The sequence below is a fragment of the Bison bison genome, unplaced genomic scaffold (genome assembly GCF_000754665.1).
Source record: "Bison bison bison isolate TAMUID 2011002044 unplaced genomic scaffold, Bison_UMD1.0 scf7180017864456, whole genome shotgun sequence".
Taxonomy (NCBI): domain Eukaryota; kingdom Metazoa; phylum Chordata; class Mammalia; order Artiodactyla; family Bovidae; genus Bison; species Bison bison.
Window position 1 is genome coordinate 16,586,249 of NW_011495018.1, and position 10,968 is coordinate 16,597,216.

Below are 10,968 nucleotides of genomic sequence, written 5' to 3' on the forward strand. Positions count from 1 at the left end.
CACAGGCCCATTTGTTGCTGTTCAGTTGCTAAATCCGGTTCTACTCTTTGTGACCCCATGGGCTGCAGCACGCCAGGCTTCCCTGTGCTTCACTGTTTCCTGGAGTTTGCTCATATTTATGTCCATTGAGTTGGTAATGGTATCTCACCATCGCTTAGGCCCATGTTAACACCATAATAAAAGGTTAGAAAAATATTATTATTGTTACTAAATTAGTATTTAGTATTATAGGGTATTATCAGCATGAGGGGGAAACAGTCTATACATTAATGGCTTAGAACCTGATTGAAAATGCTAGATCCTAGGAGCTTATTAAAAATGTGAACTCCCAGGTCCCTCACCACCAGATAAATTTAATAGAGGACCTAGTAATGTGTGTGTATGTGAGTGTGTGTGTGAGAGAGAGAGAAAGAGGGAAGGAGGGAGGGAGGAAGGCAGATTAATAACAAAACTCTCATGTGATTCTGGGGCTGGTGGTTTACAAATTATAATTTTTAAAAACATTGCTCAAATTAGGCTGTTCCCTAGAACCATGAAGTTTATTTTAATTATTAATCACTAGGAAGGGACTGCATTTGCTTTGAAACTAAAATCGAAATCTTGCCATCTCATTTCCATTTTCTGTAATTGGTTACTTTGAAACGGTACAGAATGCCAAGGTCATAAAGTTTATTTTAATGAGTCTTTTCCTGCCCCTAGAAAGTGCTTAAGTTCACATCACTAAGCTTTATGCTCCGCATTTCTCAACCTATATAATTGGAAAAGATAAATGACAACAGCAAATTTTTTTTTTTTGCAGTCTGGGACAAAATGTTCTGTCAGAGCTTCAGAGCTCTTTCAGATCTTTCGAGAGGTGAGAATGGACTGGTCCGGCATCTACAGGCCGCTCCCAGTGCAGCTGCCACGCCCCCTCTCTAGCCCAGTCCGCGCGCCTTCTAGGTCTGCTGCTCTGAGGCCCCCGGTGCCTCTCGTGTTGCTGCTGACAGAGGGCTGAGGGACCCCCTGTAAAACGTTCCAAAACAGGTTGGTGCTTGGTCTGCATGAATGGCCCCAGAATTCCAGTGTTGAAATCCTAATGCCCGAAGTGATGGGATCAGGAGGTGAGGGCTTTGTGGGGGGTGATGAGGTGATGAGGGCAGAGCCGTCGTGAGATTAATGTCCTTATAAAAGAGGCTCCAGCAAGACCCCTCAGCCCCTTCTGCCTTGTGAGGACAGAAGGGGAAGTCTGCAAACTGGGTGTGGCCCTCATACACCCCTTGTTGGCACACCAACGTCAGACCGCCAGCCTCCAGGGCTGTGAGAAACACATTTCTGTTGTAAAAAACCCAGTCCATGGTATTTTTGTTGTAACGGCCTGAGATAGAAGTGATCTTCCAGACAAACTGAATTTTTCCTCCAGTCTCTGAGTTTGCAAGCCTTGAATGGAGAAAGTTTGCTTACCTTCTCCCTGCCCAGGGAGCCACAAAGTGGGTTTTTCATGAAAACTCTAGCATGTGGGGGAGGGGGAAATAGAGGGGAAATGAGAGAGAGAAGTAGTCCTGCAAGTCTGACCCTTAACTTTTCACATCTGACCTCCACCTGAACTCAAGCTAGAATGTCTGCCATTCCGGGGGCTCACGTGTTATTTCTCTAGCATGCTTTTTACTTTGGCTTCCTAGGTGGTACAGTGGTAAAGAATCCGCCTGCCAATGCAAGAGAGGCAAGAGACACTTGTTCGATCCCTGGGTCTGGAAGGTCCCCTGGAGAAGGAAATGGCAACCCACTCCAGTATTCTTGCCTAGAAAATTCCATGGACAGAGGAGCCTCGTGGGCTACAGTCCATGGGGTTGCAAAGAGTTGGACACGACTGCGCGACTGAGCACACTTTTTACTTGGATGTGTTTCAGATTTTGAAAACATCCCACCAGAGCACTTTGGTTAGTTGTATACTCTATTTCTGCTTACCGGATAATGTGATAAGCATTGCTGTAAGAAGGCCGCTTAGGATGAAGTAACTTTCTGGGAGTTGTGAGCCACCAGGAGGCATTCCAGCATCTAACGCACAGTAGGTGCTCTACAGTGCATCGTCAAGAAATGCTTTTTCCTGGTTGCGCTAATTCTTCATTCTCATTGTGAAAAGCAGGCTAAAATTATTCTTTTATCTCACTTTTTAATTTCAGTAACATCTATTTAGTACCTAGTGTGAAAGACATGATGCTTGGTGTTATGGAAAATATGAACATGAATAAAATAAGGGGTGGGCACTAGAGGGAGCCAGGTGAGGTGCCGAGGGCTCACAATTTAAGGAGACCTCACTCCAGGGTCACACAAATATTGATGTTTAGATAACATGATCCCTCAAGGAGCTTGAAGGGTGGAAAGCAATATAGACAAGTATATCATAGATTAGATTTAGGACCTAAAGCAGATGAAAAAGTTTATGAGATAAAAAAATAAAATAGACCAGAGACCTAAATGTAAAACCTAAACCTATGCATTTCCTAGAAGAAAACATCAGGGAAATTGTTCATGACTTTGAGTTAGGCAAAGACTTCTTAGATATGATACCAAAAGCATGATTCAGAAAATTTTAAAAGTGATAAATTGGTCTTCATTAAAATTAAGAACTTAGGCTCTTCAAACGGGTTTCCTAGGTGGCACAAGTGGTAAAAATCCACCTGCCAATGCAGGAGACACAAGAGACTCGGGTTTGATCCCTGGGTCAGGAAGATCCCCTGGAGAAAGAGAATGAAACAACAAGCCTCAGGTGGGAAAAAAATATTTGCAAATCACCTATCTGCTAAAGTACTGGAATCCAGGCAACATAAAAATTCTCACCAAGTGCTGGCAAGAATGCAGGACAACTGGACTCTCACACACTGCTGGTGGGGATACAGAATGCTCTGGAATACAACTGCTCTGGAAAACAATTTGACAATTCCTTGAAAGTTAAACATACACCAGTCATATGACAGCACAGTCCATCTCCTAGGTCTTCATCCAAGTAAAACCAGAACCTTGGCTCCCATGAAACCTGTCTCTGAGTGTTTACACTGCCATGAGTCAAACTGCCTAAAGCTGGAAACATCCCAAATGTTCTTTAACTGGGGAACAGATAAACTGTAGTTCTTCCATACCATGAAATAGTACTCGACAATAAAAAGGAATGAGCTCTTACAGTAACATGGGTGAAGTGCAAAGTCATTAGCTGAGTGGAAGAGAAGCCAGAATCAAAAAGCCACAGATATGTGATTAGATTTACCTGATATTCTGGAAAAGGCAAAACTATAGGAATAGAAAACCACAAATCAGAGGTTTCCGGGAAATAGGGAAGGGGGAGAGTTAACTATAAAGCAATACATGGAAAATTTGGGACGTGATGAAATGTTCTACGTCTTAATTGTGGTGATGATTTTGTGACTATGCATTTTTCAAAACTCATGGACCTGCACACCAAAAATGTTGATTTTTCTATAAAAATTTATTAAAAAAAATAAAAGCAATTCAAGTCAACACATTTTTATTGCAGTACTATTGTATTGGGATCTGTGAGATGTTATAAAAGGAATGTGATACATACCCAAACTGGCTTACAGTCTTGCTATAAAGTAGGCAGTAGGAGCTATGTTGAGCACTTGAGATAAAATAGCAAATAGACATTAATCCGGAGAAGGTGGTGGCACCCCACTCCAGTACTCTTGCCTGGAAAACCCCATGGGTGGAGGAGCCTGGTAGGCTGTAGTCCATGGGGTGGCAAAGAGTTGGACACGACTGAGCGACTTCACTTTAACTTTTCACTTTCATGTATTGGAGAAGGAAATGGCAACCCACTCCAGTGTTCTTGCCTGGATAATCCTAGGGACGGGGGAGCCTGGTGGGCTGCCGTCTCTGGGGTCGCACAGAGTCGGACACCGACTGAAGTGACTTAGCAGCAGCAGCAGACATTAATCCAGTAACTCGACAAATATAAACAGAGGGGTATGAGTGTGTAAAGAATTAATGGCCTGATTGATTCTAGACCATTTGCAAAGCATTCTTGGACCATGCTTCTATCTGAGTTGCAACTGGGCTGGATGTTGCTGGTGGGCTGCAATGGGGAGGAGGGTGGAAGAGTTGAGAGTAGCATACAGGCTGATGGCTGAGTTTCTGGGTTGTGCAACAGGAGAGGTGGTGGAACCTGTAGTGTGCTTTGGAAGAGGAGCAGGTTTGGGGTGGAGAGCAGAGCGTGAGCTCAACGTATGAACAAGGGCTGAACCACAAGAGCAACAGCTGAGTAAGGGCATAGCTACTCAGTGCACCCAATAGAAATGAAAACACGCATGCATACAAAGCAGTGTACATGAATATTTACAGCAGCATTATTTATAATAGACCCAAAGTGGAAACAAATCATTGTCCAGCAACTGATAAATTCATAAATAAAATGTGATACAGCCATACAATGGAATGTTACTTGAAAGTATAAAGGAACAAGTTCTGATACATACTGTAAAATGGATGAACTTTGAAAACATTATGCCAATTGGAAGAATCCAGGCAGAAAAGACAGTGGAATGGAATGTCTTTGGGGATATTAAATAATTCCATTTATTTCCAGAACAAGCAGATCTGTCGATTCAGAAGATAGATTAGTGATTGCCTAATGCTGAGGGAATGGGGAGAATGAGGTGATGACTGATAGGTATAAGATTTCCTCTTAGCGTGACAAAGATGTTCTAAAATTAATTGTGGTGATGGTGGTTGTTGTTCAGTCCCTGCTGCTGAGTCGCTTCAGTCGTGTCCGACTCTGTGTGACCCCATAGACGGCAGCCCACCAGGCTCCCCCGTCCCTGGGATTCTCCAGGCAAGAACACTGGAGTGGGTTGCCATTTCCTTCTCCAATGCATGAAAGTGAAAAGTGAAAGTGAAGTCGCTCAGTCGTGTCCAACTCTTAGCAACACCATAGACTGCAGCCTACCAGGCTCCTCCGCCCATGGGATTTTCCAGGCAAGAGTACTGGAGTGGGGTGCCATCGCCTAGCTCTGTCCAGCTCTTTGTGACCCCATGAACAGTTGCACCACTCTATTAATATAGTAAAAAGCATTAAATGGTATACTTTAAATGGATGATTTGCACAGTATGTCAATTATATCTCAATAAAAAATGTTTTTAAAAGGAAGAAAGATAATCTGTATTAAGATGTTTTTTGATGTTCTATTTAGAACATTGAAATCTAGTAATCACTCCAATACCCCTCCGTGGGAGGATGATTATAAAAATTATGACATAGCAATTACTTGGAATTCAACACAGCAATTAAAAATACACTCAATGACAAAGAAGGGCAGTTAATTTGAAAAAATGTAAACAGAGTTTTATTTTTATTGTAAAACCCAAAAGCTATATAGTGGAGAAAGATGCAGTCGATTTTGGAGAAGAATGAGATTCAACCAAGTGTTGACTGGAGATGCAAAAGGATGGGAGATTGGAGAAAGTGGAAATCAAGAGCTAGGGCAGGGATCTTCCCTGGTGGTCCGGTGGCTGAAGGCTCCATGCTCGCAGTGCAGCAGGCCCAGGTTCAATCCCTGGTCAGGCAACTGGATCGCACATGTCGCAACTAAGAGTTTGCATGCAACAACTGAAAAAAAAAAGAGCATTGTGTTTCCAGAGCTCTGTCATTAGAGGCTCTGAAGTGGCGAGTTAGCTTTTTCCCTAGTGGACAATGGGCAAGAAGTTTGAGCAGGAAGGATATACATTTATGGCTTAGGATGAGGGTGTTAAATTGGTTCTATGCACATGAAGGAAAGCATTGGAAGAAAAACTACATTCTAAGCTCTTAGCTCTTTCCTTTACCTCTCTCCTCCACCCCCCCCACCCCACCCCAGTCCAAAACTTAAGCCCTAGATAAATGCACCCACAACCCATTTTTGAACATTCACTCAATAGCAGATATTATGCTGTTTTTTCTGTGCTTCATCCTGGAGCATCCTTACAACATGTCTATGAAGTAGGTATTATTATTATCCCCATTTTACAGATGATGAATGCTCAATGTCACACTGATCATCAGTGATGGACCTGGGATAATTCAGTCATGCCAGCCCTTCAGTCAGAAGGACTGAGTCAAGCTATGACCCAGCTCAGGAAAATCTTTATCATAGCCTCCCAAGTTCTCCCACTTTTCTTTTTTTAATATTTATTTTTGCTTATTTATTTAACTGTGCTGGGTCTTAGTTGCGGCATGCAGGATCTGTGTCTGAACCAGGGATCGAACGCCTGCATTGGGAATACAGTCCTGGCCACTTGGCCTGGGGGAGTTCCAGCTCTCCCACTCTTACAGCCCTGTTGGAGGTGGCCCATCTGTTGGGAAGACCATGGATTCTAAGACACTGAGCACTGTGATGCCCCCACGTGTTGTTTGAATTGTGAGAGTATTTTGTGTGGGAGGATGTGAATCCTACCAAGAGCCCTAAGGTGGGTGGGGCCTACCCAAGAGCCCATCCACAGGTCACGCACACGGGCAGCTGCATTCTCTCAACAGTCCAAGTTGAGAGACTGGACTCTTACTGTATGTGTTAACAGGTTACTCTTTTTCTGAGAAAACTGCTCCTTAAGTGCTTTTTTTAAAAAAAGAAAAACGATTGTTGTTCCTTGCCATCTGGGACCTGCCTGTTCTTGGCTCCAAACCCCACACCCCAGGCCCTTCTGCTCTGGGACCTTCCGTAAACATTACTTGAATTACACTAAAAATTCTAATCGAGTGACCGAACAAGGTCCCCAGACACTGGCTGATTTTAGTGGCCTGGTTTCAAGTGCTCTGCCCTGGTGAAGCCTCCTCTATTCCCATTTACATTCTCTCAGTTGTTTCTGCCAGGAGAAATGCTGGCTACCTGAGGCTGTTTCCAAACAAAAGGGTAGTTGGAAGAGCCTGGCTGGGAGCCTCCTCTCTCTCTCCAGGCTGTCTCCTCCTGGCCAGCCTTTTCTTCTCCCTCCCCTCTCTCCTCCTAACCCCCTTCTCATCTCCCTCCCCCAGAGTATTTTGATCCTGAAAGAAAAACAAGTACAACTGTGTGATCCAGTTGGAGCACTGAAGCGAGCTCACTGTAACTGAACGTTCAGAATCCTCAGAAACCAGTTGTGAACCCAGGTACAGAATGGACTCGCCTTGAGGACTTTGTTCCAGAATTTGTTGTTGTTGTTCATTCAGTCACTGAGTTTTATCCAACTCTTTGCAACCCTAGGACTGCAGCACTGCAGGCTTCCCTGTCCTTCACCATCTCCTGGAGTTTGCTCAAATGCATGTCCATCGAGTCAGTGATGCCATCCAACCATCTTATCCTCTGTCATCCTCTACTCCTCCTGCCTTCAGTCTTTCCCAGCATCAGGGTCTTATCCAGTGAGTCAGCTCTTCGCATCAGGTGGCCAAAGTATTGGAGCTTTAGCATCAGTCGTTCCAATGAGTATTCAGGGTTGATTTCCCTTAGGATTGACTGATTTGATGTCCTTGCTGTCCAAGGGACTCTCAAGAGTCTTCTCTAGAATTTACCAGCATAAAAATTTCTAGATGCTTTTATCATGGGCCCGTGATAAAATAATAGGCAACCATCAGCAGAGAAAGGGAAGCATCATTTCCTGGGTTTGGTTAACGGTGGGAAAGGAAAGCCTCGTGAATGTCTGGCTCCCCAATTAGTGGTGCTGGACCAGGGCATCCCCATCGCCTGGGAGGCTGTCACAAAGGCAGATTCTCCAGTCCCACTCCAGATCTTCAGGATCAGAAGCTGAATGTTAACAAGATCCCCAGGTGATTCCTATACATGTTACCATCTAAGAAGCACTCACTTAGTAGATAAGACATTTTGCCAGTGAAGATGGAGTTTCTGGTCCCTTTTGAGGCTATAAATCCCTTTGTGCAGTTTATCATCCAATAAAGCCCCAGGTGCCATGCTTAGTGTCAGACACAGGGAAGTAGAGATGGAGAGCAGAGACCTGAGTGGGTGGGTGGGTGGATGAGTGGTTGAAATCTTAGCACCAGTTCTAATCCTTGGCACCAAGCAGGACCCTTCTTCCTGTAGAGGGATTTCTGAAACCAGCCATAGCTTTGTTTTCTCTGCCATAGGAGGCATGTGTGCTTAATTGCACCCGACGCTTTGGACTGTAACCTGCTAGGCTCCTCTGTCCATGGGATTTTTCCAGCAAGAATACTGGAGTGGGTTGCTATTTCCTCCTCCAGGGGATCTTCCCAACCCAGGGGTCGAACCCGAGTCTCCTGTGTCTCCTGCACTGCAGGCAGATTCTTTACCATGTAGGGGGAAGACGCCCTCCCTTCCAGCTGTCTTGATCATCGTTGCATCTAACACCTATTGTGAACTTATGTCTCAGACATGGAATTAAGTGCCTTATGTGTATTGTCTATCTCATGAAATCCTCACAGCCAACCTGTGAGGTGAATACAGTTTTTATCTTGATTTGACTTAAGGGATAAACTGGCGTACGGAAAAGTTGAGCATGTTGCCCAAGGTCATCAGCTAGAAAGAGGTAGAGGGGAGAGTCTAACCTTGACTCTAGAGCCTGTATTCTGGTGTTTTTCACCTTTCTTTCATCATCGCCTCTGTTCATGAGCCTTTAAAAAAAAATTATTTAGTTAGTTTTTTGGCTGCATCAGGTCTAAGTTACACTTGGGATATTTAGTTGTTGCATGTGGGATCTCAGTTCCCTGACCAGGGATCAGACCCAGGCCCCCTTAGCCACTGGGCCACCAGGGAACTCCCCATCCAGGAGCCTTTGTAGACATTTTCTCCTAGGTTCTATTTGTGATATTGTGATTTATAACAAGAAATTTATAGCTGTTTAGAAATTTCTAAAACCCTTGAACTTTCCTAAGTGATAAATAAGCGTGATAAAGGTGTCTTGATATTCATAACAACCCCCTTTCATCACACCCATGTTTATGTTAATGAGGTGATTTTGGAGCTATCCTAAGGATGGGGGCAGGTTGCCAGGAGAACCAACCATGTGACTTAAGGGTTAGAACTTTCAGTCCCAACCCCCTGACCCCCATTCTGCCCCAAGGAAGGGGAGAAGGGGATGAAGCTTGAATAAATCACTAGTGGCCGGTGATTTAATCAGTAATACCCATGTAATGAAGGCTCCATAACAACCCAAAAGGAAAGGGTTCGGAGAACTTCCAGCTTTCATGAATACCTGGAGATCTGGAGATAGCGATGAGCTGGGAGAGGCATGCAGCTCTGTGCCCTTTCCCCAGACCTTGCCCTTGGCATCTCTTCCACCTGGCCATTCTTGAGCTGTATCCTTTTATTACAAACTAGTAATCTAGGAAGTAAAATGTATTTCTGAGTTCTGTGAGCCACTCTTGCAAATTAACCAAACCTGAAAAGAAAGTCTTGGGCATCACCAGTATATAGGCAATTGATCAGAAGCACACGTGATGACCTGAATTTGAGATTGGCATCAGAAGCTATGGGGATTAGGGGTGGGGAAGGGCTTGGAGCACAGTCTCGTAGGACTGAACCCTTAATCTTTTGGAGTTGATGCTATCTCCAGGTAGATGGTGTCAGAGTTGAGTCAAATCATAGACTACCCAGCTGATACCAGAGCATTGTTTGGTGGTATGGGGGAAAGTCCTAAACATGTTTTAATTGGCGGCTGAGATTTTACTTGCCCGTGAAATTTTAATGCCATAGACATACTGTGTATCTGTTTATATGCTATATGTGTGTTTATATACCGTGAGATTTTTCTTGCCCCTCCCAAGAACAAATTTTTGTCCCTTCAGGGATACGATCACGCCTGTGGAAAATGCTTCACTCTTTCATGATGACTTGTGGATAATTCTGTGTGCTAGGCTGTACCCACAGTGAAGAGCCTGGTGTCTGGGGCTCTAGAAAGACTGTCAGCAGAACAGGCCCAGAGGCCTTGGTCAGATGTGGCAGCATTTTCCATCCTGGAAGAGCTGGGTTCAGACCTGCTTCTACCCTGAGCACAGTGGCTGCTGCAGAAAGAGCCCTGGCCTGGGAATCAGGAGACTCAGAGTCCAGCTCCAAACCTGCTCCTGTAGCTCCAGGTCAGTCATTCTCTCGGCACATTCCTTACTGAACTTGGGACTGGGGGGACTGAACTCAATGGATACTTTCAAAGAAAAACCATGCTGTGTGCCTAAGGGTAGGCATATTGGTGAGCTGGCAGCAGCACAGAGGACCTGCTGGGGAAGGCTCCTGGATCAGGGTCACAGAGATGCGCCTGAGCTCCCCCAGACAGCCTTCTAATCCCTCCTGCCTCCCCCAGGGCTGCTAAGCAGGAGCTCCATCAGTGCATGCCCACTTTGTCTTCAATATACATGAAATCTTGTTTCTGCAAGATTGAGGCAATTATTCAGTAACTACTTCCCATTTCTATCCCTTTTACCCTATGTATGAGTGCTCAGTAGCTAAGTCATGTCTGATTTGTGGCATCCATGGGCTGTAGCCCACCAGGCTCCTCTGTCCACAGAATTCTTCAGACAAGAATACTGCAGTGGGTTGCCATCTGCCCTCCTCCCCACCCTCCCCAGGGGATCGGCCCAACCCAGGGAAGGAACCCACATCTCCTGCATTGGCAGGCAGAATTTTTACCACTGAGCCACCAGGGAAGCCCATAGTTAACAATACCAGGTTTTATATTTTATCCCTTACCCCAGTCAGTGACTTTAGGACAAAAGACTTAAAATTCCACTCCTTTCATCCAGCCATTGGAAAGCGATCCAAAAAGAGTACACCAAGGAGTGGGAAGAAGAGTCACCAGGCAGGTCAGCCTGGAGGGAGTGGGTTCTGAAATGTAGTGACGAGAATTTGAAGCTCAGCCTTGCTAGATGGAGGATTAAGAGGCTGAGCTGTTCTGGCCTGGTGTGGGCCCAGGCAGCCCCAAGAAGCCTTGGGGAGCTGAGCCTGTTGGCAGCACAGTGCTGGGAAAGCACCTATTGCAGACAAGTGGCTGGGGGCTTTTTGGCAGGGGCTG

At 45.0% G+C, this 10,968-nt stretch overlaps 1 protein-coding gene and 1 long non-coding RNA gene across 2 annotated transcripts in view; one reads left to right on the forward strand and one right to left on the reverse strand.

Annotated features, from left to right (window-relative positions):
- Positions 1-10,968, forward strand: part of AFAP1L2 (actin filament associated protein 1-like 2) — a 145,775-nt gene that overhangs the window by 10,571 nt on the left and 124,236 nt on the right. The gene's annotated exons all lie outside the window — the stretch shown is intronic.
- LOC105002599 overlaps positions 5,312-10,968 on the reverse strand; it is an 11,454-nt gene continuing 5,797 nt past the window's right edge. Inside the window, exons 2-4 of the long non-coding RNA XR_826992.1 lie at positions 9,160-9,288; positions 8,513-8,578; positions 5,312-5,596 (exon numbers count right to left, since the gene is read on the reverse strand). This is a non-coding gene — a long non-coding RNA (uncharacterized LOC105002599). The remainder of the gene's footprint in view (positions 5,597-8,512; positions 8,579-9,159; positions 9,289-10,968) is intronic.